At 39.0% G+C, this 24,524-nt stretch overlaps 1 pseudogene; it reads left to right on the forward strand.

Moving 5' to 3' along the window:
• LOC123084406 (putative disease resistance RPP13-like protein 3) overlaps positions 1 to 17,961 on the forward strand; it is a 40,633-nt pseudogene extending 22,672 nt beyond the window's left edge.
• The last annotated feature ends 6,563 nt before the right edge of the window (positions 17,962 to 24,524 follow it).

Consider the following 24,524-nt stretch of genomic DNA (forward strand, 5'->3'; position numbering starts at 1 on the left):
GTGAAAAAGACAAATTACTGCCGATTCAGCTAGAAGCGGGTCAATTTGAACTACAGCTGCCTCATAGCTTACTCTTTATTTTTTCCAAAAATTATTTCTAGGTACATAAGTGTATATTTAATCAGAGAAACACCAAAAAAATTCCAAGATTCGACCACTAGCTAGGAACGGTCAAGCCCGCCGTTTTGACCGCATTTCGAAACGGGCATTAAAAATTAAAAAAAAATCAAAAAATTGGAAAACCTTCGCATTGTGTCATTATATGTGACCAAGTTTCCAGGAAAAATAATAAACTTGTAATACGGCAATTATTTTAAAAAAGTGTTCTCAGAAATGAGCTATCACGCGTGAAGATTCATGACTTTCAAGCCAAATGATCAATCTTATGGCCACGTTCATGGCATAGTTTGTTCAAATGAACTCATATTGTGCACAAGGGTGCATCTTGGAATTCCAAACAATGTTGCCTAAGGGAGTTTTCTTTTTCTTTGCACGGAAAATTCATTTTCCATTTTCCGAGTGCCCGAAATGAGTTTTTTTTGTGAAGGACCTACCATATATTTGTTGCAAAATTGGACCAAATCATTTTTATAAAATACTAGGCCATATTTTATTCACAATAGACAAAATGGTTGGGTATCAAGAGTTTTGATCCACGTCTGGTGAAAAAGACAAATTCCCGTCGATTCCGTTGGAAGCGGGTCAAATTTGAACTGCAGCTGCCTCATAGCTTGCTCTTTAATTTTTTCCAAAAATCATTTCTAGGTACATAAGTATATATTTAATCAGAGAAACACCAAAAAAAGTTCCAATATTCACCACTAGCTAGGAACGGTCAAGTCTGCCGTTTTGACCGCATTTTGAAATGGGCATAAAAGATTCAAAAAAAATCAAAAAATTGAAAAACCTTCGCATTGTGTCATTATATGTGACCAAGTTTCCAGGAAAAATAATAAACTTGTAATACGGAAATTATTTTAAAAAAGTGTTCTCAGAAATGAGCTATCACGCGTGAAGATTCAGGGTTTTCAAGCCAAATGATCAATCTTATGGCCATGTTCATGGCATAGTTTATTAAAATGATCTCATATTGTGCACAAGGGTGTATCTTGGAATTCCAAACAATATTGCTTAAGGGAGTTTTAAATTTCTTTGCACGGAAAATTCATTTTCCATTTTCCGAGTGCCCGAAATGAATTTTTTTTGTGAAGGACCTACCATATATTTATTACAAAATTGGATCAAATCATTTTTATAAAATACTAGGCCATATTTGATTCTCAATTGAGCAAATGGTTGGGTGTCAAAAGTTTTGATCCACCTCTGGTGAAAAAGAAAAATTACTGCCGATTTAGTTAGAAGCGGGTCAAATTTGAACTGCAGCTGCCTCATAGCTTGCTATTTATTTTTTCCAAAAATGATTTCTAGGTACATAAGTATATTTTTAATCAGAGAAACACCAAAAAAATTCCAAGATTCAACCACTAGCTAGGAACGGTCAAGCCTGCCGTTTTGACCGCATTTTGAAACGGGCATTAAAAATTCAAAAAAATCCAAAAAATTGGAAAACCTTCGCATTGTGTCATTATATGTGACCAAGTTTCCAGGAAAAATAATAAACTTGTAATACGGAAATTATTTTAAAAAAGTGTTCTCAGAAATGAGCTATCCCACGTGAAGATTCAGGGTTTTCAAGCCAAATGATCAATCTTATGGCCATGTTCATGGCATAGTTTGTTCAAATGATCTCATATTGTGCACAAGGGAGTATCTTGGAATTCCAAACAATATTTCTTAAGGGAGTTTTATTTTTCTTTGCACGGGAAATTCATTTTCCATTTTCCGAGTGCCCGAAATGAGTTTTTTTTTGTGAAGGACCTACCATATATTTGTTGCAAAATTGGATCAAATCATTTTTATAAAATACTAGGCCTTATTTGATTCTCAATTGACCAAATGGTTGGGTGTCAAAAGTTTTGATCCACCTCTGATGAAAAAGACAAATTCCTGCCGATTCAGCTAGAAGCGGGTCAAATTTGAACTGCAGCTGCCTCATAGCTTGCTCTTTATTTTTTTTCCAAAAATGATTTCTAGGTACATAAGTGTATATTTAATCAGAGAAACACCAAAAAAATTCCAAGATTCGACCACTAGCTAGGAACGGTCAAGCCCGCCGTTTTGACCGCATTTCGAAACGGGCATTAAAAATGCAAAAAAAATCAAAAAACTGGAAAACCTTTGCATTGTGTCATTATATGTGACCAAGTTTCCAGGAAAAATAATAAACTTGTAATATGGAAATTATTTTTAAAAAGTGTTCTCAGAAATGAGCTATCACGCGTGAAGATTCAGGGTTTTCAAGCCAAATGATCAATCTTATGGCCATGTTCATGGCATAGTTTGTTAAAATGATCTCATATTGTGCACAAGGGTGTATCTTGGAATTCCAAACAATATTTCTTAAGGGAGTTTTAATTTTCTTTGCACGGAAAATTCATTTTCCATTTTCCGAGTGCCCGAAATGAGTTTTTTTTGTGAAGGACCTACCATATATTTCTTACAAAATTGGATCAAATCATTTTTATAAAATACTAGGCCATATTTGATTCTCAATTGAGCAAATGGTTGGGTGTCAAAAGTTTTGATCCACCTCTGGTGAAAAAGACAAATTACTGCCGATTCAGCTAGAAGCGGGTCAAATTTGAACTGCAGCTGCCTCATAGCTTGCTATTTATTTTTTCCAAAAATGATTTCTAGGTACATAAGTATATTTTTAATCAGAGTAACACCAAAAAAATTCCAAGATTCAACCACTAGCTAGGAACGGTCAAGCCCGCCGTTTTGTTCGAAATGGGCATTAAAAATTCAAAAAAATCAAAAAATTGGAAAACCTTCGCATTGTGTCATTATATGTGACCAAGTTTCCAGGAAAAATAATAAACTTGTAATACGGAAATTATTTTAAAAAAGTGTTCTCAGAAATGAGCTATCACGCATGAAGATTCATGACTTTCAAGCCAAATGATCAATCTTATGGCCACGTACATGGCATAGTTTGTTCAAATGAACTCATATTGTGCACAAGGGTGCATCTTGGAATTCCAAACAATGTTGCCTAAGGGAGTTTTCATTTTCTTTGCACGGAAAATTCATTTTCCATTTTCCGAGTGCCCGAAATGAGTTTTTTTTGTGAAGGACCTACCATATATTTGTTGCAAAATTGGATCAAATCATTTTTATAAAATACTAGGCCATATTTGATTCTCAATTAACCAAATGGTTGGGTGTCAAAAGTTTTGATCCACCTCTGGTGAAAAAGACAAATTCCTGCCGATTCAGCTAGAAGCGGGTCAAATTTGAACTGCAGCTGCCTCATAGCTTGCTCTTTATTTTTTTCCAAAAATGATTTCTAGGTACATCAGTGTATATTTAATCAGAGAAACACCAAATAAATTCCAAGATTCGACCACTAGCTAGGAACGGTCAAGCCCGCCGTTTTGACCGCATTTCGAAACGGGCATTAAAAATGCAAAAAAAATCAAAAAACTGGAAGACCTTTGCATTGTGTCATTATATGTGACCAAGTTTCTAGGAAAAATAATAAACTTGTAATATGGAAATTATTTTTAAAAAGTGTTCTCAGAAATGAGCTATCACGCGTGAAGATTCAGGGTTTTCAAGCCAAATGATCAATCTTATGGCCATGTTCATGGCATAGTTTGTTAAAATGATCTCATATTGTGCACAAGGGTGTATCTTGGAATTCCAAACAATATTTCTTAAGGGAGTTTTAATTTTCTTTGCACGGAAAATTCATTTTCCATTTTCCGAGTGCCCGAAATGAGTTTTTTTTGTGAAGGACCTACCATATATTTCTTACAAAATTGGATCAAATCATTTTTATAAAATACTAGGCCATATTTGATTCTCAATTGAGCAAATGGTTGGGTGTCAAAAGTTTTGATCCACCTCTGGTGAAAAAGACAAATTACTGCCGATTCAGCTAGAAGCGGGTCAAATTTGAACTGCAGCTGCCTCATAGCTTGCTATTTATTTTTTCCAAAAATGATTTCTAGGTACATAAGTATATTTTTAATCAGAGTAACACCAAAAAAATTCCAAGATTCAACCATTAGCTAGGAATGGTCAAGCCCGCCGTTTTGTTCGAAACGGGCATTAAAAATTCAAAAAAAATCAAAAAATTGGAAAACCTTCGCATTGTGTCATTATATGTGACCAAGTTTCCAGGAAAAATAATAAACTTGTAATACGGAAATTATTTTAAAAAAGTGTTCTTAGAAATGAGCTATCACGCATGAAGATTCATGACTTTCAAGCCAAATGATCAATCTTATGGCCACGTACATGGCATAGTTTGTTCAAATGAACTCATATTGTGCACAAGGGTGCATCTTGGAATTCCAAACAATGTTGCCTAAGGGAGTTTTCATTTTCTTTGCACGGAAAATTCATTTTCCATTTTCCGAGTGCCCGAAATGAGTTTTTTTTGTGAAGGACCTACCATATATTTGTTGCAAAATTGGATCAAATCATTTTTATAAAATACTAGGCCATATTTGATTCTCAATTAACCAAATGGTTGGGTGTCAAAAGTTTTGATCCACCTCTGGTGAAAAAGACAAATTCCTGCCGATTCAGCTAGAAGCGGGTCAAATTTGAACTGCAGCTGCCTCATAGCTTGCTCTTTATTTTTTTCCAAAAATGATTTCTAGGTACATCAGTGTATATTTAATCAGAGAAACACCAAATAAATTCCAAGATTCGACCACTAGCTAGGAACGGTCAAGCCCGCCGTTTTGACCGCATTTCGAAACGGGCATTAAAAATGCAAAAAAAATCAAAAAACTGGAAAACCTTCGCATTGTGTCATTATATGTGACCAAGTTTCTAGGAAAAATAATAAACTTGTAATATGGAAATTATTTTTAAAAAGTGTTCTCAGAAATGAGCTATCACGCGTGAAGATTCAGGGTTTTCAAGCCAAATGATCAATCTTATGGCCATGTTCATGGCATAGTTTGTTAAAATGATCTCATATTGTGCACAAGGGTGTATCTTGGAATTCCAAACAATATTGCTTAAGGGAGTTTTAATTTTCTTTGCACGGAAAATTCATTTTCCCTTTTCCGAGTGCCCGAAATGAGTTTTTTTTGTGAAGGACCTACCATATATTTCTTACAAAATTGGATCAAATCATTTTTATAAAATACTAGGCCATATTTGATTCTCAATTGAGCAAATGGTTGGGTGTCAAAAGTTTTGATCCACCTCTGGTGAAAAAGACAAATTACTGCCGATTCAGCTAGAAGCGGGTCAAATTTGAACTGCAGCTGCCTCATAGCTTGCTATTTATTTTTTCCAAAAATGATTTCTAGGTACATAAGTATATTTTTAATCAGAGTAACACCAAAAAAATTCCAAGATTCAACCACTAGCTAGGAACGGTCAAGCCCGCCGTTTTGTTTGAAACGGGCATTAAAAATTCAAAAAAAATCAAAAAATTGGAAAACCTTCGCATTGTGTCATTATATGTGACCAAGTTTCCAGGAAAAATAATAAACTTGTAATACGGAAATTATTTTAAAAAAGTGTTCTCAGAAATGAGCTATCACGCGTGAAGATTCATGACTTTCAAGCCAAATGATCAATCTTCTGGCCACGTACATGGCATAGTTTGTTCAAATGAACTCATATTGTGCACAAGGGTGCATCTTGGAATTCCAAACAATGTTGCCTAAGGGAGTTTTCATTTTCTTTGCACGGAAAATTCATTTTCCATTTTCCGAGTGCCCGAAATGAGTTTTTTTTGTGAAGGACCTACCATATATTTGTTGCAAAATTGGATCAAATCATTTTTATAAAATACTAGGCCATATTCGATTCTCAATTAACCAAATGGTTGGGTGTCAAAAGTTTTGATCCACCTCTGGTGAAAAAGACAAATTACTTTTGATTCAGCTAGAAGCGGGTCAAATTTGAACTGCAGCTGCCTCATAGCTTACTCTTTATTTTTTCCAAAAATGATTTCTAAGTACATAAGTGTATATTTAATCAGAGAAACACCAAAAAAATTCCAAGATTCGACCACTAGCTAGGAACGGTCAAGCCCGCCGTTTTGACCGCATTTCAAAACGGGCATTAAAAATTCAAAAAAAATCAAAAACTTGGAAAACCTTCGCATTGTGTCAGTATATGTGACCAAGTTTCCAGGAAAAATAATAAACTTGTAATACGGCAATTATTTTAAAAAAGTGTTCTCAGAAATGAGCTATCACGCGTGAAGATTCATGACTTTCAAGCCAAATGATCAATCTTATGGCCACGTTCATGGCATAGTTTGTTCAAATGAACTCATATTGTGCACAAGGGTGCATCTTGGAATTCCAAACAATGTTGCCTAAGGGAGTTTTCTTTTTCTTTGCACGGAAAATGCATTTTCCATTTTCCGAGTGCCTGAAATGAGTTTTTTTTGTGAAGGACCTACCATATATTTGTTGCAAAATTGGACCAAATCATTTTTATAAAATACTAGGCCATATTTTATTCACAATAGACAAAATTGTTGGGTATCAAGAGTTTTGATCCACGTCTGGTGAAAAAGACAAATTCCCGTCGATTCCGTTGGAAGCGGGTCAAATTTGAACTGCTGCTGCCTCATAGCTTGCTCTTTATTTTTTCCAAAAATCGTTTCTAGGTACATAAGTATATATTTAATCAGAGAAACACCAAAAAAATTCCAATATTCACCACTAGCTAGGAACGGTCAAGCCTGCCGTTTTGACCGCATTTTGAAATGGGTATAAAAAATTCAAAAAAAATCAAAAATTTGAAAAGCATTCGCATTGTGTCATTATATGTGACCAAGTTTCCAGGAAAAATAATAAACTTGTAATACGGAAATTATTTTAAAAAAGTGTTCTCAGAAATGAGCTATCACGCGTGAAGATTCAGGGTTTTCAAGCCAAATGATCAATCTTATGGCCATGTTCATGGCATAGTTTGTTAAAATAATCTCATATTATGCACAAGGGTGTATCTTGGAATTCCAAACAATATTGCTTAAGGGAGTTTTAATTTTCTTTGCACGGAAAATTCATTTTCCATTTTCCGAGTGCCCGAAATGAGTTTTTTTTGTGAAGGACCTACCATATATTTCTTACAAAATTGGATCAAATCATTTTTATAAAATACTAGGCCGTATTTGATTCTCAATTGAGCAAATGGTTGGGTGTCAAAAATTTTGATCCACCTCTGGTGAAAAAGACAAATTACTGCCGATTCAGTTAGAAGCGGGTCAAATTTGAACTGCAGCTGCCTCATAGCTTGCTCGTTATTTTTTCCAAAAATGATTTCTAGGTACATAAGTATATTTTTAATCAGAGAATTACCAAAAAAATTCCAAGATTCAACCACTTGCTAGGAACGGTCAAGCCCGCTGTTTTGACCGCATTTCGAAACGGGCATTAAAAATTCAAAAAAATCAAAAATTTGGAAAACCTTCGCATTGTGTCATTATATGTGACCAAGTTTCCAGGAAAAATAATAAACTTGTAATACGGAAATTATTTTAAAAAAGTGTTCTCAGAAATGAGCTATCACGCGTGAAGATTCATGACTTTCAAGCCAAATGATCAATCTTATGGCCACGTTCATGGCATAGTTTGTTCAAATGAACTCATATTGTGCACAAGGGTGCATCTTGGAATTCCAAACAATGTTGCCTAAGGGAGTTTTCATTTTCTTTGCATGGAAAATTCATTTTCCATTTTCCGAGTGCCCGAAATGAGGTTTTTTTGTGAAGGACCTACCATATATTTGTTGCAAATATGGATCGAATCATTTTTATAAAATACTAGGCCATATTTGATTCTCAATTAACCAAATGGTTGGGTGTCAAAAGTTTTGATCCACCTCTGGTGAAAAAGACAAATTACTGCCGATTCAGCTAGAAGCGGGTCAAATTTGAACTGCAGCTGCCTCATAGCTTACTCTTTATTTTTTCCAAAAATTATTTCTAGGTACATAAGTGTATATTTAATAAGAGAAACACCAAAAAAATTCCAAGATTCGACCACTAGCTAGGAACGGTCAAGCCCGCCGTTTTGACCACATTTCGAAACGGGCATTAAAAATTCAAAAAAATCAAAAAATTGGAAAACCTTCGCATTGTGTCATTATATGTGACCAAGTTTCCAGGAAAAATAATAAACTTGTAATACGGAAATTATTTTAAAAAAAGTGTTCTCAGAAATGAGCTATCACGCGTGAAGATTCATGACTTTCAAGCCAAATGATCAATCTTATGGCCACGTTCATGGTATAGTTTGTTCAAATGAACTCATATTGTGCACAAGGGTGCATCTTGGAATTCCAAATAATGTTGCCTAAGAGAGTTTTCTTTTTCTTTGCACGGAAAATTCATTTTCCATTTTTCGAGTGCCCGAAATGAGTTTTTTTTTGTGAAGGACCTACCATATATTTGTTGCAAAATTGGACCAAATCATTTTTATAAAATACTAGGCCATATTTTATTCACAATAGACAAAATGGTTGGGTATCAAGAGTTTTGATCCACGTCTGGTGAAAAAGACAAATTCCCGTCGATTCCGTTGGAAGCGGGTCAAATTTGAACTGCAGCTGCCTCATAGCTTGCTCTTTATTTTTTCCAAAAATCATTTCTAGGTACATAAGTATATATTTAATCAGAGAAACACCAAAAAAATTCCAATATTCACCACTAGCTAGGAACGGTCAATTCTGCCGTTTTGACCGCATTTTGAAACGGGCCTAAAAAATTCAAAAATAATCAAAAAATTGAAAAACCTTCGCATTGTGTCATTATATGTGACCAAGTTTCCAGGAAAAATAATAAACTTGTAATACGGAAATTATTTTAAAAAAGTGTTCTCAGAAATGAGCTATCACGCGTGAAGATTCAGGGTTTTCAAGCCAAATGATCAATCTTATGGCCATGTTCATGGCATAGTTTGTTAAAATGATCTCATATTGTGCACAAGGGTGTATCTTGGAATTCCAAACAATATTGCTTAAGGGAGTTTTAATTTTCTTTGCACGGAAAATTCATTTTCCATTTTCCGAGTGCCGGAAATGACTTTTTTTGTGAAGGACCTACCATATATTTCTTACAAAATTGGATCAAATCATTTTTATAAAATACTAGGCCATATTTGATTCTCAATTGAGCAAATGGTTGGGTGTCAAAAGTTTTGATCCACCTCTGGTGAAGAAGACAAATTACTGCCGATTCAGTTAGAAGCGGGTCAAATTTGAACTGCAGCTGCCTCATAGCTTGCTCTTTATTTTTTCCAAAAATGATTTCTAGGTACATAAGTATATTTTTAATCAGAGAAACACCAAAAAAAATTCTAAGATTCAACCACTAGCTAGGAACGGTCAAGCCCGCCATTTTGACCGCATTTCGAAACGGGCATTAAAAATTCAAAAAAATCAAAAAATTGGAAAACCTTCGCATTGTGTCATTATATGTCACCAAGTTTCCAGGAAAATAAATAATCTTGTAATACGGAAATTATTTTAAAAAAGTGTTCTCAGAAATGAGCTATCACGCGTGAAGATTCATGACTTTCAAGCCAAATGATCAATCTTATGGCCACGTTCATGGCATAGTTTGTTCAAATGAACTCATATTGTGCACAAGGGTGCATCTTGGAATTCCAAACAATGTTGCCTAAGGGAGTTTTCATTTTGTTTGCATGGAAAATTCATTTTCCATTTTCCGAGTGCCCGAAATGAGTTTTTTTTGTGAAGGACCTACCATATATTTGTTGCAAAATTGGATCAAATCATTTTTATAAAATACTAGGCCATATTTGATTCTCAATTAACCAAATGGTTGGGTGTCAAAAGTTTTTATCCACCTCTGGTGAAAAAGACAAATTACTGCCGATTCAGCTAGAAGCGGGTCAAATTTGAACTGCAGCTGCCTCATAGCTTGCTCTTTATTTTTTCCAAAAATGATTTCTAGGTACATAAGTGTATATTTAATCAGAGAAACACCAAAAAAATTCCAAGATTCGACCACTAGCTAGGAACGGTCAAGCCCGCCGTTTTGACCGCATTTCGAAACGAGCATTAAAAATTCAAAAAAAATCAAAAAATTGGAAAACCTTCGCATTGTGTCATTATATGTGACCAAGTTTCCAGGAAAAATAATAAACTTGTAATACGGCAATTATTTTAAAAAAGTGTTCTCAGAAATGAGCTATCACGCGTGAAGATTCATGACTTTCAAGCCAAATGATCAATCTTATGGCCACGTTCATGGCATAGTTTGTTCAAATGAACTCATATTGTGCACAAGGGTGCATCTTGGAATTCCAAACAATGTTGCCTAAGGGAGTTTTCTTTTTCTTTGCACGGAAAATTCATTTTCCATTTTCTGAGTGCCCGAAATGAGTTTTTTTTTTGTGAAGGACCTACCATATATTTGTTGCAAAATTGGACCAAATCATTTTTATAAAATACTAGGCCATATTTTATTCACAATAGACAAAATGGTTGGGTGTCAAAAGTTTTGATCCACGTCTGGTGAAAAAGACAAATTCCCGTCGATTCCGTTGGAAGCGGGTCAAATTTGAACTGCAGCTGCCTCATAGCTTGCTCTTTATTTTTTCCAAAAATCATTTCTAGGTACATAAGTATATATTTAATCAGAGAAACACCAAAAAAAATTCCAATATTCACCACTAGCTAGGAACGGTCAAGCCTGCCGTTTTGACCGCATTTTGAAACAGGCATAAAAAATTCAAAAAAAATCAAAAAATTGAAAAACCTTCGCATTATGTCATTATATGTGACCAAGTTTCCAGGAAAAATAATAAACTTGTAATACAATAATTATTTTTAAAAAATGTTCTCAGAAATGAGCTATCAAGTGTGAAGATTCATGACTTTCAAGCCAAATGATCAATCTTATGGTCACATTCATGGCATAGTGTGTTCAAATGAACTCATATTGTGCACAAGGGTGCATCTTGGAATTCCAAACAATGTTGCCTAAGGGAGTTTTCATTTTCTTTGCATGGAAAATTCATTTTCCATTTTTCGAGTGCCCGAAATGAGTTTTTTTGTGAAGGACCTACCATATATTTGTTGCAAAATTGGACCTAATCAATTTTATAAAATACTAGGACATATTTAATGCACAATTGACAAAATGGTTGGGTGTCAAAAAATTTGATCCACCTCTGGTGAAAAAGACAAATTCCCGTCGATTCAGTTGGAAGCGCTTCAAATTTGAACTGCAGCTGCCTCATAGTTTGCTCTTTATTTTTCCCAAATATCATTTCTAGGTAAATAAGTATCTATTTTATCAGAAATACATGGTTTTATGGCTAGACATCGAGGTTTGGACGGTGGCCAAGGGCGCCAGCTCTAGAGCGAGTAGGCTCGCATGCCCGCCGCGTGGTCACCGCGTGACCGTGGCGTTGCCATGTGTTCTGGGAGGCCTAGGCATGTCTAGTGGGTTGGGCACTCCCCAGGTTGGTGCTAGGAAGCAAATCACGACATAACATTCTCACGAGGAGACCGATCGATGCTCAAACATGAATAAGCAACCAAGTGTTTGATTTGCGGTACGGGAAATGCACATGGCTAATGGGCGTGAGTTTTGGCTGAGGATGATCAGTTACTAAGAAGACCGTCTTCACAAATTTTCACCTCAAAAGGAGGAGCCTAGGTGGTACTTGCTTTGCAAAGTACCACACTGGACATAAATATGAATGTTGAAGCTGGGCTCAAAATAATGAATGGATTGAGCTGGCATTTGGTGGAGGATGGTTATTTGGGCATAGGAAAGCACTCTAGAAAATGGATACCATTTGGACATGCCAAAGTGGTACTTCCTTCACAAAATGCTGCTTTGAAAAGGATAGGAAAATGAATATTGTTGAGTTATTTTTGAACTAGGCAAGGAAGGTTTTTGACATATTTGATGAAGATATGATCCAAACAAATTATGAGAATATTTTGGGAATTTTTGGAATAACAGAAATATAGGTTGCTTCACAACCTAGGGCAAAAATTGACACATGAACATGACACATCGGCAAAACTGATGAGATGGCGCCTAGTCATCACAACCCACCACAATCTACAAGGCTATAACCATCTATATTGGTCGTTAACAAATAGAAATAAGGTAGCGGACCTGCACTGTTTGCTTTGTGACCATTTCGTGTAAGGAAATTACGACCTTTCTGACCAAAATGGTCGCAATGGTTTAGGGTTTGGAGCCCCCCGAACAGCTTTTGACCAATTGGTGTCAAATGGTCATAGATCAATGACCAATTCTTCCAGGGTCACTGACAGAAGGTCACTAGTTGACATATTTGTTGTAGTGTTTTAAGTCAGTTTTGAAAATGGAGAAAAACGTATTTTCGCCGTATTTTCTACAAACTTGAACGGAAAGGCGCAAATAATATACTGTTGAAAAGCTACGAAAAATGCGAAACTTTTTCATGTTGATGGTTTTCTCTGATTCCTAGCTGTTTTCAAGTAATTGCGAAAATGGCGAGATCATTCGTTCTGCTTTGATCGCGAAACAGATTCTTCGAAAATGCACCGCGTGAAGAACTTGAACTTCTCGGCGCATGTACCTGAACTTCACTCTGTTTTTCCCGTGATTTTTTTGCTCGTAGCTCTCCATCCACTCACCGGAATTGAGCAAGTGATATACCGATGCAAAGATGTTGTAAACACACAACTTTCCCGTGTTGATCATTTTTTCATACTCGTGACGATTTTAAAAGCTTTTTTTTCTAAAATTCATACAGCGTAGTAGTTGAACTTCCTACTGTTTTCATGTTGAACTTCTATGACGTATTTTTGTTTGTAATTTTCTCATCAATTCGTTGGTGTTACACAAAAGATATTCCTTTCGTACAAACCTCTCTCAAAATAATTTTTCTATCTTTCTCCGATCGAGGACTTGAACTTATGACAACAACAAATTTGGACCTTGCCTTTTTATTCATTTTTCTCATACGAAATACACACCATGCAGTACGTGAACTTCTAGTAGTGATCAATTTGAACTTCTCTCTGTTACTCTTTAGTTATGAAAAAGCTCTTGTTTTTTACATATATCAAACCACTCTAACTTTTTTATGTGCATTTCTTTTATGAATTTTTAGAAATATGGAAATTGTAGTTTTGTTAGAAACATAAACATATTCGTTATTTTGAATTGAACTTATTTTTTTCTTTAATAACCAAAAAAATTCGAGTTTTTAATTAAGTATCAAACTTCTCCATGTTTTTAACTTGAACTTCTTGGTTTTATTCTTTAGTAACGAGAAAAATTGAGTTTTTAATGTACATTGAATTACTCTATTTCTTAAAACATGAACTTCTTGGTTTAATCTTTGGTATCGGGGAAAATACAAATGTTTTAAAAACGGGGAAAATCTTTTTAGAATTTTTTTTGTTGTTCTCTTATTTTTAATTTGAACTTATTTGTTATTCTTTAAAACGAGAATCTGAGGGTTTTATAAACTTTCAACTTCTCTGTTATTTTAATTTGAACTTCTTAGTTTATTCTTTAGTAATGAGGAAAATCGAGTTTTTTCAACATCTTTGTTTTAAAATTTTGAACTTCTTGTTTTTATTTTTTAATAATGTGAAAATTTGGTTATTTTTTTGTAGACATCGAACTTCACCATTTTCAAAATTTGAACTTCTTAGTTTTATTGGTTATTAACGGGGAAATAACTTTTTCTATATACACGATGATACTGTGCCGTTATTTTAATTTGAACTTCTAGTTTTATAGAATGGGGAAAATCAGTTTTTATACAATCTTTTTGAAATGCTCCTCTTTTTAATTTGAAATTCTTTGATTTTTTTACGAAGGGGGAAAATCCGTTTTAAAGATTTTTGAACAATTTTTTCTGAACTTCTTGCTCAATTTTTTTGAACTTTCAAATTTGTCTTTTAGATATTAAAAACTTCAAAAAAATTTAACGTTGACCTGCTTCGGTTTTTAAATTTGAACTTCTTACAGAATTTTGTCGTGACATTCTATGCATTTTTTCCTTTACGGTGAAATGGCCTAGGCATTCCCTTTTTTTTCATTTGATGATTTTTCTTCTGTACGTGGTACACGTGAACTTCGGAATTTCTGAAACAAGAACTTTGCGTGCTATTAATTTCAAGAGTTTTCTGTTTTCATTTTTTTGCGTACTTTTTCACACGTGTTTTGGAAGAACTACCCTGCTTGAAAGAATTTTTTAGCTTTTGCTTTTGATTTGAACTTCTATGCTTTCTGTGTATTGTGTTTGTTTTGCCAAAAGCTACCTTTTTGTGTGCCATTATTTAGCAAAACGTGAGCTTCTACCCAAATTATAAGTACATTTTTCTCCAAAGCCGATTAGAAGCGCTCAGCATAGAGGGGTTCACATAAGGAAGAGTTGCCGAAACAAATAGAACACATTGGACTTGAACATAGAATGAAGAAGATCAACACAGCCGTACTAATTACTGCAGAAAATTGTGGTCTCCATTTTTTTGACGTACTATATACTTCCAATACATGACCTTTCCACACAATAATATATGAATTTCTCGGAAAATAAATTTCATTGAGCACTAGTATCCATCCCAGCACAAAAGCAGCATCAAATCTGGAGTATGCATGAACCGAAGTAGTACATCTAGTGTGCATGTTCTGTAACAACACGCAAAAGCAAAATTCATCTCTTGTCTCTGAACCAGCGCATGTTCTGTAACAACAGGCAAATGCACTTTTGATCTCTTTTCTCTGAACCACTTGGATCAGTAAGAGCCAGCCGGTAGCAGATTGGGATGGCGGCTGTTTGGGCGCATCTAAAGTTTTGAACTTGCTCATCGTTGAGCCTACAAGTAGACAGAGAAAGTACTCAACACTTTGCAAGTACCCGACAGGTCTACAAACCAGCCGCACGCACATGTACCAGTTAGCAGAACGCGGGGGCTCGATGAGCTGGTGCTCGAGCTGCAAGAGGGTAGGAGCGCCTGGCTTACGCGAAGATTGAGGTGGGTGTTCTACAGGTGACGGGCTGAGCCGGGGCAACGCAAGCAGAGGAGACGAGAGAAGTTGTGCTGCAGTTCGAGTTGACGCCCAACGACACCAGATCTCACAGGAGTTCGAGGATTGTTGGAGCAGCCAAACGGGTGGAGGTGGGGTTGAGGAGCGGTGGCTGAGAATGCATCTGGAGGACGGCGATGGCCAAGCCCAACACGGCGGTGCTCCGGCGCTGCACCACTCGCCCGACGCGGGGAACAAAGAGGAGGGTTGGTCTCCGGCGAGGGGATCCTTGCGCGGTGGCGGCGTGTTGGATCTAGAGCCCAACGGCGGTGGACGAGATCAAGGGGCCTGTGGCGGCGTATGGGGATCCATGGCTCGGCAGTAGCACGCGGGGATCCAGGGCCCGACGATGGCGCGCGAGGATGCGGGAGATCTGCCGCGCCGGTGAGAAGGCAAGGAGAAGGAAGGAGGAGAGGCTAGGTGCTCGGCGGCGGAGGTCCGGCGGTCTCCGGCGATGGGTTCGTGGGAGGTTGGGGATCGGGGGCGGTGGTGGGTGGAGCTGTTCCTGGCCGTGGAGGTGGTTTTTTTGTCGCTAGTGGCTACCGGCTCGAGAGTTCAGGAAGAACCCATCCACGCCTATATAGGGCGTGGTGATCCAAATAGTAATTCTAATCTCAGAATTAGAATAATAGTAATTCTAAGCCCAACACGCCTATATAATATATATATATATATATATATATATATATATATATACATACATATATATATATAAATTAATCCCATCAGAGCTCGAGAGCAACCCTAGCCTTGAAGCAATGAGGAGGATAGTTACTCTAACCTACAATCACTTGCCATCTCATCTGAAGTCATGCTTTTTTTGTATCTAAGCATCTTTCCTGAGGATTTTGAAATCAAAAGGAGACGTTTGATAGAGAGATGGATAGCAGAGGGGTTTGTTAGAGCCACGGCTGGGGTGAGCATTGAGGATGTGGGCAAAGGTTACGTTAATGAGCTGGTCAACTGAAGCATGATTCAGCGATCAAGAGTGAACATAGAAAGAATTGTTAAGAGTTGGCGAGTCCATGATATTGTCCGTGATGTCATGATCTCGGTTTCTAGAGATGAAAATTTTGTGTATGTGGAGGGAAATAATGTAACTGGTGCTATGGAGGAGACCTTCCAACATGTAGCATACCATGGTAGCATGTCCCAAAAGATAGATATTGATTGGAGCCATGTCCGGTCAGTAACCGTGTTTGGTGAGAGATCATTGCGGCCATCACCTTCAGTCTGTTCACCTGATATGAGAATGCTCCGAGCCTTGGACCTAGAGAATGCACAGTTTCAAGTCACACAAAAAGATATCAACAACATAGGAGTGTTACGCCACCTGAAATATGTGAATTTTTCTAATCATCATGGATATTTACACATCTATAAACTTCCTAGATCCATAGGAAAATTACAAGGTTTGCGTACTTTGAACATAAGCAGTTATATTACAGAATTACCAACTGAGATTAGTAAAATCAAGACTCTTGATAGTCTCCGTTGTACTAGAAAAAGTTGCTACAACTTTGACCTGAATGACCCCAAGGTATGCTTGTTCAGCACATTTTGCTGGCCCATACTGTTCACACCTTTGGCAGATCATAGTGAGCGTGCCAGGTTAGTTCCTGACCTACACATGGCCTGGTCTAGCTGTGGGTCCATGCCAGAAGGTGTGAGTGTGCCAAATGGAATCGGCAAACTGAAAGAGCTGCAAATACTAGAGGTTGTGCCACTGTTTCAAATAGCCTGCTATAGCACGCTATAGCGTTTATAAAAGGTCTTGCGCTAAGAGACTTTCGTCCAAACAAATGAACAAACATTTTAAATAGCGCGCTATAGCTCCGCTATAGCATTTGAAAGAGGTCCGGCGCTAAGATGCTTAGCGCGCTATTTAAAACTTTGGGTTGTGCACGTCAGCCGAACTAGTCGCAAAGCAATTAAAGAGCTAGGTGAGCTTGTGCAGCTGAGAAAACTAAATGTGGTAACAAAAGGGGCCACCAAGCAGAAATGCAAGGTACTGTGTGATGCCATTTAGAAGCTGTCTTCCCTTCGCTCTCTTCGAGTGGATAGTTGTGATTATAGTGGTCAATTCGTAGATGGAACAGTCGAGTGGCTTCCCGTTGTTTCCTCTCCTCCTCCCCTGTTGAGGACCCTGCGGTTGGAAGGATACCTTGGAGAGATTCCTCGCTGGTTTGGCAATCTGATGCATTTGGCCAAGCTTACCTTAATGTGGAGCCAACTCGACGAAGGAGAAGATAACAGCATGGAAATACTAGGCGCACTGCCCAGTCTGATGCACCTTTGTCTTTATCCAGGCTCTTTTATTGAGGAGAAACTAGTTTTTAGAAAGGAAGCATTCATATATCTCAAGATACTTCATATTCAGCTGAGACAGCTGAGAGAGGTGGAATTTGAGGAAGGCGCCTTAGCTGAAAATGATAGTCTGTTCTTGGGAGTTGAGATCAGGAATTATTGGTATCAGACACCTTCCAAGTCTCAAGGAGATTTCACTTGGTTGGGCAGGTAGAGTGGCCAAGCTTGGCTTGCTGCAAAGTGAAGTGGACGCGCACCCCAACAGTCCCGTGATGCGACTGTCCGAGGAACGGAGCCACCACAACCTGGGGGACGTCGTCGTCCAAGTGGAACAAGTAACGGAGGAATCATCATCTCTCCATCCCGAGCCTGCAGAAGCGATCCCATGCAGTGGTGACGACAAACCTCAGGTCAGCTAATTGATTCTCTTTCGTTCAACTAGTAGTACATTTATAGTAGCTATGGAGTGCGATGTGATAATTAATTTGTACTCTGACTTTTCTTTTTGTGTGTAACAGCCAAAATGATCTGCATCTGCTTTACACTTACAATTCATTTTTAATTTATGATAAATAATTTTTAACAGCCAAGATGATCTGCAGTTATTGGAGTGCAATGTGATAATTAATTTTTCACTGTTTAATTTACTCGTGGCCTCTAATGTCCCACCGCCAACTCGCAGGAGCATGCTCTTGAAGATCCAAATATCTGCACTCTGTCAGCACATTCTTACCCTTCCTGAAATTAATGTCTCATCTGTTCGGACATGAAAGATACAGCCGATTTCTAGCTACCCGCTTATCTCGAAGGTGGATAAGCGCTGCGTGGGGTGGCATGACCTCTTTGATACTTGGTGGGTTCAAGCATGTGTTCGTCGATCACGTCATCCTTGTTCCGGCCTGGTCTTTATCTCAGTCAGTCTACTGATTGCTCAATTTAGCCTGCAGGCTCCTGAAACTATTTCCAGTTGAAATGTTAAACTGTAATTGGCAAAGTGAAATCAATGAGAATCGCAACTTTAACGTCATATATAGCAGGCGCATTATTTCATCTACTCAAATTTCACGGAAAATGGATAACAACAGATGCAATCATCATTCTTCGTTTACAAGCAAGCACAGGCATAGTGGCAGCAAGAATTTGAGAGCAATTAATCATCTTCAAAAAAACAGAGTACTAGAAACAGAGCAAGTCTGTATTCTCATAGGGTTGATTTTATACTGGAGGACTGCTCGACTCCGCACTGCTGACTCCTCGGAGAGAATTCAAACCAATTCTCACATTTGTGGAGCATGAATAACAACATATGCAGTCCTCCTTTGATTACAAACAAGCACAAGCATAGTGGCAGCAGCAAACAGAGAGGAAGTAAACATCTCTGAAAAAACAGAATAAGTGCTACTAGAAAATAAAGAAGTCTGTATTCAAAATTGCAGGTCTTCTCATCAGGTTGGTCAGAATCGATTTTTTATCTGGGCTAACGGTTGCAACTTGTAAACACCTCCTGAGTAGCGGTGCAAGCTTGCTACTCCCCTCGATAACACTGAAGCCCCGACCCCCGAGACCAATCCGTTCCTCTTACATTTGCAGTGGAGAAATGTTAAGATCCCTCTCAGCTTCACCTTCCACCATATCAGAGGCCACAACCTAGCAGAGAACTTGGAGAGTTGAACGTGATGGCTAATTGCAGCATGACAGTACCTATATGCAGCTTAAGAAGCAGCAGCATCTCCCGAACTGAGGTAAAATACGGAGCATTAGTTAGTACATTTCATCAGCTGATGCATGGTCGCAAGCTGAAAATGATACCATGACAAAAACAAAAAGGTGTTGTAAATGAACTGACCAGTTATTGGTGTGATCACAGTTCATACATTAGAACATTCTCATATGTTGCAGAAGCATGCACCACGGTCGGATCTCATCTGTCAAAGTTCTCCAGCTCCTCCTAGATATCAAGATTTATTACATTGTGCAATGCAACAAAGTGGATTATTAGAAATATTTTTTTTTGAAAAGGAGGATTACCTCCGGCCTCTGCATCAGTCGATGCATGCAACCATATTATTAAAATCGTAGCAAAGTCTTAGCATTCGATGAAGCTCAAAATTCGAGCAAATAAAAAGGAGAAAATAAAAATGTAAAGCGCCACATCCAGCGAGAAAGAACAGACTACGATGCCGACACACCTAGCCTATTATTAGGTCGTCATCCAAATCGGCTGAAGATAACCCGTGCTACCGTCTCCCAGCGGTTGCACCAAGTAACCATATGCCCTCTGTAGTCCGCATGAGTGAGTAACGATCACATACGGATCCAGGCTGTAGCTCTGTAGATAACCTGCAAAAAATTAGTGAATTTTGCACTATTAAAAATCATATCGTTTCTAGCGTTCCATATAGCCCATAGTAATGCACATATCCCTATCGAGATATGTTTAGCTATGTGTATGTCTACTCCATTAAGCCACGTCCCAAATAACGTGTTTATGCTCATTGGAGGATGAATGTTGAAAGCTATATGAATAGATCTCCATAATAATTTTGCAAGTGGACACTCGAGAAAGAGGTGTTTAATCGTTCCATTTTGATCACAAAAACAGCACCTAGAATTACCAACCCAATTCCTTTTCGTCAGATTATGTTTGGTCAAGATGATCCCTTTGTGGATGAACCACATAAAGATCTTGATACGGAGTGGTACTTTAATCTCCCATATGTGTAATGGCGTTGACAATGGTCCAGAATCTATTAAGTCTAAATACATGGATTTCACGGAGAATAATCCATTTGTGGTTAACTTCCAACGAATTTTATCTGCCTGGTCTGAAAGTTGAACATCCATCAACCTACGTACCATATGTAACCAAGCGTTCCAACGTTCCCCCATAAGAGATCTCCTAAATTGGATTTAAGTGGTATTGAGTTTAATACTGTGGCGACATAATCCTCCTTACGTTGCACAATATTATATAGGGAAGGATATTGTAAAGCCAGAGGCGTCTCCCCTAGCCATATGTCCTCCCGGAATCTTGTAGAGGTACCACTACCAATTAAGAATTTCACCCGCTGGAAGAAAGTTACTTTTGTCTTCATTAACCCTTTCCAAAACAGCGAGTCCGTTGGCCTTGTATTCACCTGGGCCAAAGTCTTAGTATGTAGGCATTTATTCCGCAAGATTTATATAGGGAAGGATTATTAGAAATAAATGCTTAACAAAAAAAGCGAATCAGAAGACCACGACAAAGTTTACAGTATAAATTAGTCCTTAGATGTCTAGCAGATAAGTTTACAGTATATCAGAGGCCACCACCCAGCAGAGAACTTGGAAAGCTGAACGAGATGGCCAATTTCAGCATGAAAGTATGCATATGCATCTTAAGAAGCAGCAGCATCTCATGTGGTGTAGTCAATTGCATTTTACACGTCTTCTCCCCAGCTGAAATGCATATACAGCGCATTAATTAATTAGTACAATACATATCATCAACAGATGCATGTTCGCAAACTGAAAATGCTATCAAGAAACATAAGTATATGGAGATCCAACATAACATGAAAAGGAGCTGTAGATGAACTGACCAGTTATCAGCATGATCACAGATTCACAGTTCACATTTCAGAATATCCAGTCTCCTTTGCAAGCACCCTGCTCAATTCTCATCTGCCAGAGTTTCTTAAGCTCCTCCTAAATATCAAGATTTCTGACATTTGAAAATGCTAGCACATTGTGAGCACTAATATCTCCCTAGCATATACAATTATATACTGAGATACACGAGGTTAGCCGGTGCCCACCTCTGGTACTTCCATGGATTAAACCCTCCTCCTTCAGAAGAAAATCAGGTAATGCTCGGCCACAAGTCGCACTAATTGCATCATGACATTGATGGTCGATTGCATTTTCTCCAGAAATACATATACAGAGCATGCATGAGTTCATTTTATCAGCAAATCTATTATGTGTTCTACTTCTATCCGAAAACCACACTGAATAATGTAGACAATACTCACTACAAATAAAGAAAAGGAGCCGTTGCTTGCTTAACTGACCAGTTATCATGCTTTGGAGCCGGACTGTTGAGTGTCGAGCATGTGAACTCCCTACTGGATCAGAAAGAAATCCCATGGCTTCGAACTTCCCTTGACATTTCTTGGCAGCACATAATGGCTGAGAAGCTCCCTGCTCAGTTCCCATCTAGTAAGCAGAGTTGCTCCGGTTCGTCCTAGATATCATGATCTCTGTTATTTTTATTCTGAACACCGATAACAAACACAACAACAACCAAAGAACAAAAATAGAATCTTATTCTCTGCTACAAAGTGAATTAGGATTATATGAAATGAAAGTAGTCACCTGCAAAATCATCTTCTTGTTTGCACGCCCCCGACTCCTCCTGTGTCGCCCCTGCGTGCCAACCGGGGGGAACCCTAGCGCCGCCGCGTCCTCGTCCCTCCCCCGACCTCTCCTCCTCGCCGCCGCCGGGGCGCGCCGCCGGGCAAAGCCCGGTCGGCATCGGCGGCGGCGGGGTCTCTTCTCCCACGGCTCGCTGGATTTGGCGCGGGCGGATCACGGCGGTGGTTGGCGGCACGCTGGAGGAGGTGCGCGCCGGCGCGGGCTTGGGGGCGACGGCAGTTTCCCCTGGTGTGCGTGGGAGTCCGCTCGGGGCGCGTGGCGGCGGCCCTCGGCAAGCGTTGGCGGGCGTTGGGCTCTCGGTGGTGCACCTGCATGTGCAGACGGCGGTGGTCCCTGTTCGCGGTCGGCGGCTCCGTCTCTGACCCGGACGACGCGGGGGATGGCGGCGGCCTGGCATGGCCGGCGATCTGGATGCGGTGGTGCCAGCGGCTCACTGATCTGCCGGTGCTCCAGGGTTCTGCCTGGTGGTGCTGGTGGTGACGGCGGCCCGTGCACGAGAGTTTGATCCCTTCGAACTGATCTGGGTGAAAACTTGCCTTCGGCGTCTGCTAAGGCCGGCGGTGGCGGCGCTATCTGCGTCGTTCACTTTTTGAAGGCATCATCGTGGAGAAGTTCAAGGCCACTCTCTGCTATCTCTGGGGAAACCCTAGATCGGATGATCGGATGACGGCGCTCTGGTGTCGTTCCTCCCTTGGGGGCGTCATTCTTGGAGGTACACACGTGATCGTGGGACCAGAGGACGGATTCTTTGATGGAGTGGTGCTTCATCGTACACACTGATAGCGACGGATCCTAACGGCGTGGTGCAGTGCAGATTCGGAGTTCGCTGTGGGAGGATGGACTCGCGCAGGAGGACGACACTGTCGGACATCGTGGTGGCGTCGATGGCAGAGAGACCTGACACGGACACACGGTACATGCAACATTACAACTCTGAAGATGGATTGGTGGCAGGTGGCTGCGGCGGCCTCATACCCAGTAGGCGTCCCCCATACCCGGTAGGCATCCTGGTTGGGACCTCAGATCTTAGATGTTTAGATTTAGCTGTGATGTCTATTTGGTATTAGGCCCAGACTATCTGCGCTTCTTCATCAATTGGATAGGTGTAGCGACAGTTGTTGCTTAGACGGTGGCTTTAATCTTATTGTTGTATGGCCTTGTAAAGTCTTGTGAGAATAATTAATAAAGTGGTCGTATGCATCACCCAGATGCAGAGGCCGGGGGTCATCCTTCTTTTCTAAAAAAAAAATACCTGCAGGCTGCAGTCAGGTAACTGCAACATACTATAAGCTTTTCATACCGAAGATAGCCAACAGCAGGTCATGAAATATGCATCTAAAAGTAGTCGTGTTCAATTTTAAATTTAGTTGCACACACATAGCCTCTTAGAGACGTTGAGACAAATAGTTGGCATGCGTGAAAGAAAGTTTGGCAAACATCGCAAGAAATCAGATGGAATAAAACAACATCGAAGGAGGTTCCAGCTGTACCAACATGCATATGCCGTCAGAAGATGGCGGCAGTAATCAGAACAAGCAACGGGAAAGGAAACAGATGGCTATATCATCAGTAGTAGCAACAAATGTAAGCAAGCAACATCTCCTGTTAGAGAGAGAGACAAACATGGTGACAAACCCAATGTGAACTAGCACTGCCAGACATCAGATGGCAGGAAATAAACAGATGGAAATTCTACCTTAGATAGCAGATTTACGAAGTCAAAGTGGCAAAGCCTTGCGATGCCTTGTAAATCTGGTACCTAAAGGTGAGTTTTGGAAGGTTCTTGACACCAATGATCCCTCATTCCAACCTGCAATTGTAGAATTTCATCTTTGCCATGTGGGGTGAGGTGCCCTCCTCGAATCTCACCTCTCCCAGTCCAGTAATGGCATCAAAATCTACTATTCTGAGATTCTTGAATGCTCCCTCTCTAAAGAGCAGCTTCCCTCACTAGTAGAAAACAGGGGCTTTCGTCCAAACTCAATATACACATTAGTTCCGATTGCGTCATGAACCAGGACTAATGCTCACATTAGTCTTGGTTCGAGCGGCTAAGGCGTCGGGAAGGCATTAGTCCCGATTCATATGGAACCTTTAGTTCCGGTTTGAGACACGAACCGGGACTAAAAGGGGACTAAAGGGTGCCTTTTAGTCCCGGTTCGTGTCTCAAACCGGGACTAAAGGTTCAAACTCTACCCCCTCCCCTTGTATCGCCTTTTCAATTTTTTAAAAAACAAAAGAAAATGATAAAAACTTCAAAAATTAAAATCCTTCGAGATGTAGTTATGTTACTACATCTACTAGCTAGGAAAATTAAAAAATATAAATTTGGACATGTTTTGTAAAAAAGTGTTAAAATAAACCGACCATATCTTTTGCATACGATGTCGAAAAAAACGCATAATATATCAAAAAAATCAGCACGAAAATCCGGATCTGTAGGCCTGTTTGCAAATTTTTAGAATCCTCAAATTCTGAAAGAAAAAAAAGATATGCTCAAATTTCAGTTCTTTTAAATTTTTGTTAAATCTGGTCAAACTGTGGTCAAACTATGTTTTGTCAAACTACTTATTCAAGAAATATTAGTGTTAATAAATAATTATTTTGGTTTTTTTGAAATTTTTGTCAAACTATAGTCAAATCTGGTCAAACTATGGTCAAACCAGTTATTCAA

This window comes from Triticum aestivum, chromosome 4A (genome assembly GCF_018294505.1).
Source record: "Triticum aestivum cultivar Chinese Spring chromosome 4A, IWGSC CS RefSeq v2.1, whole genome shotgun sequence".
NCBI lineage: Eukaryota > Viridiplantae > Streptophyta > Magnoliopsida > Poales > Poaceae > Triticum > Triticum aestivum.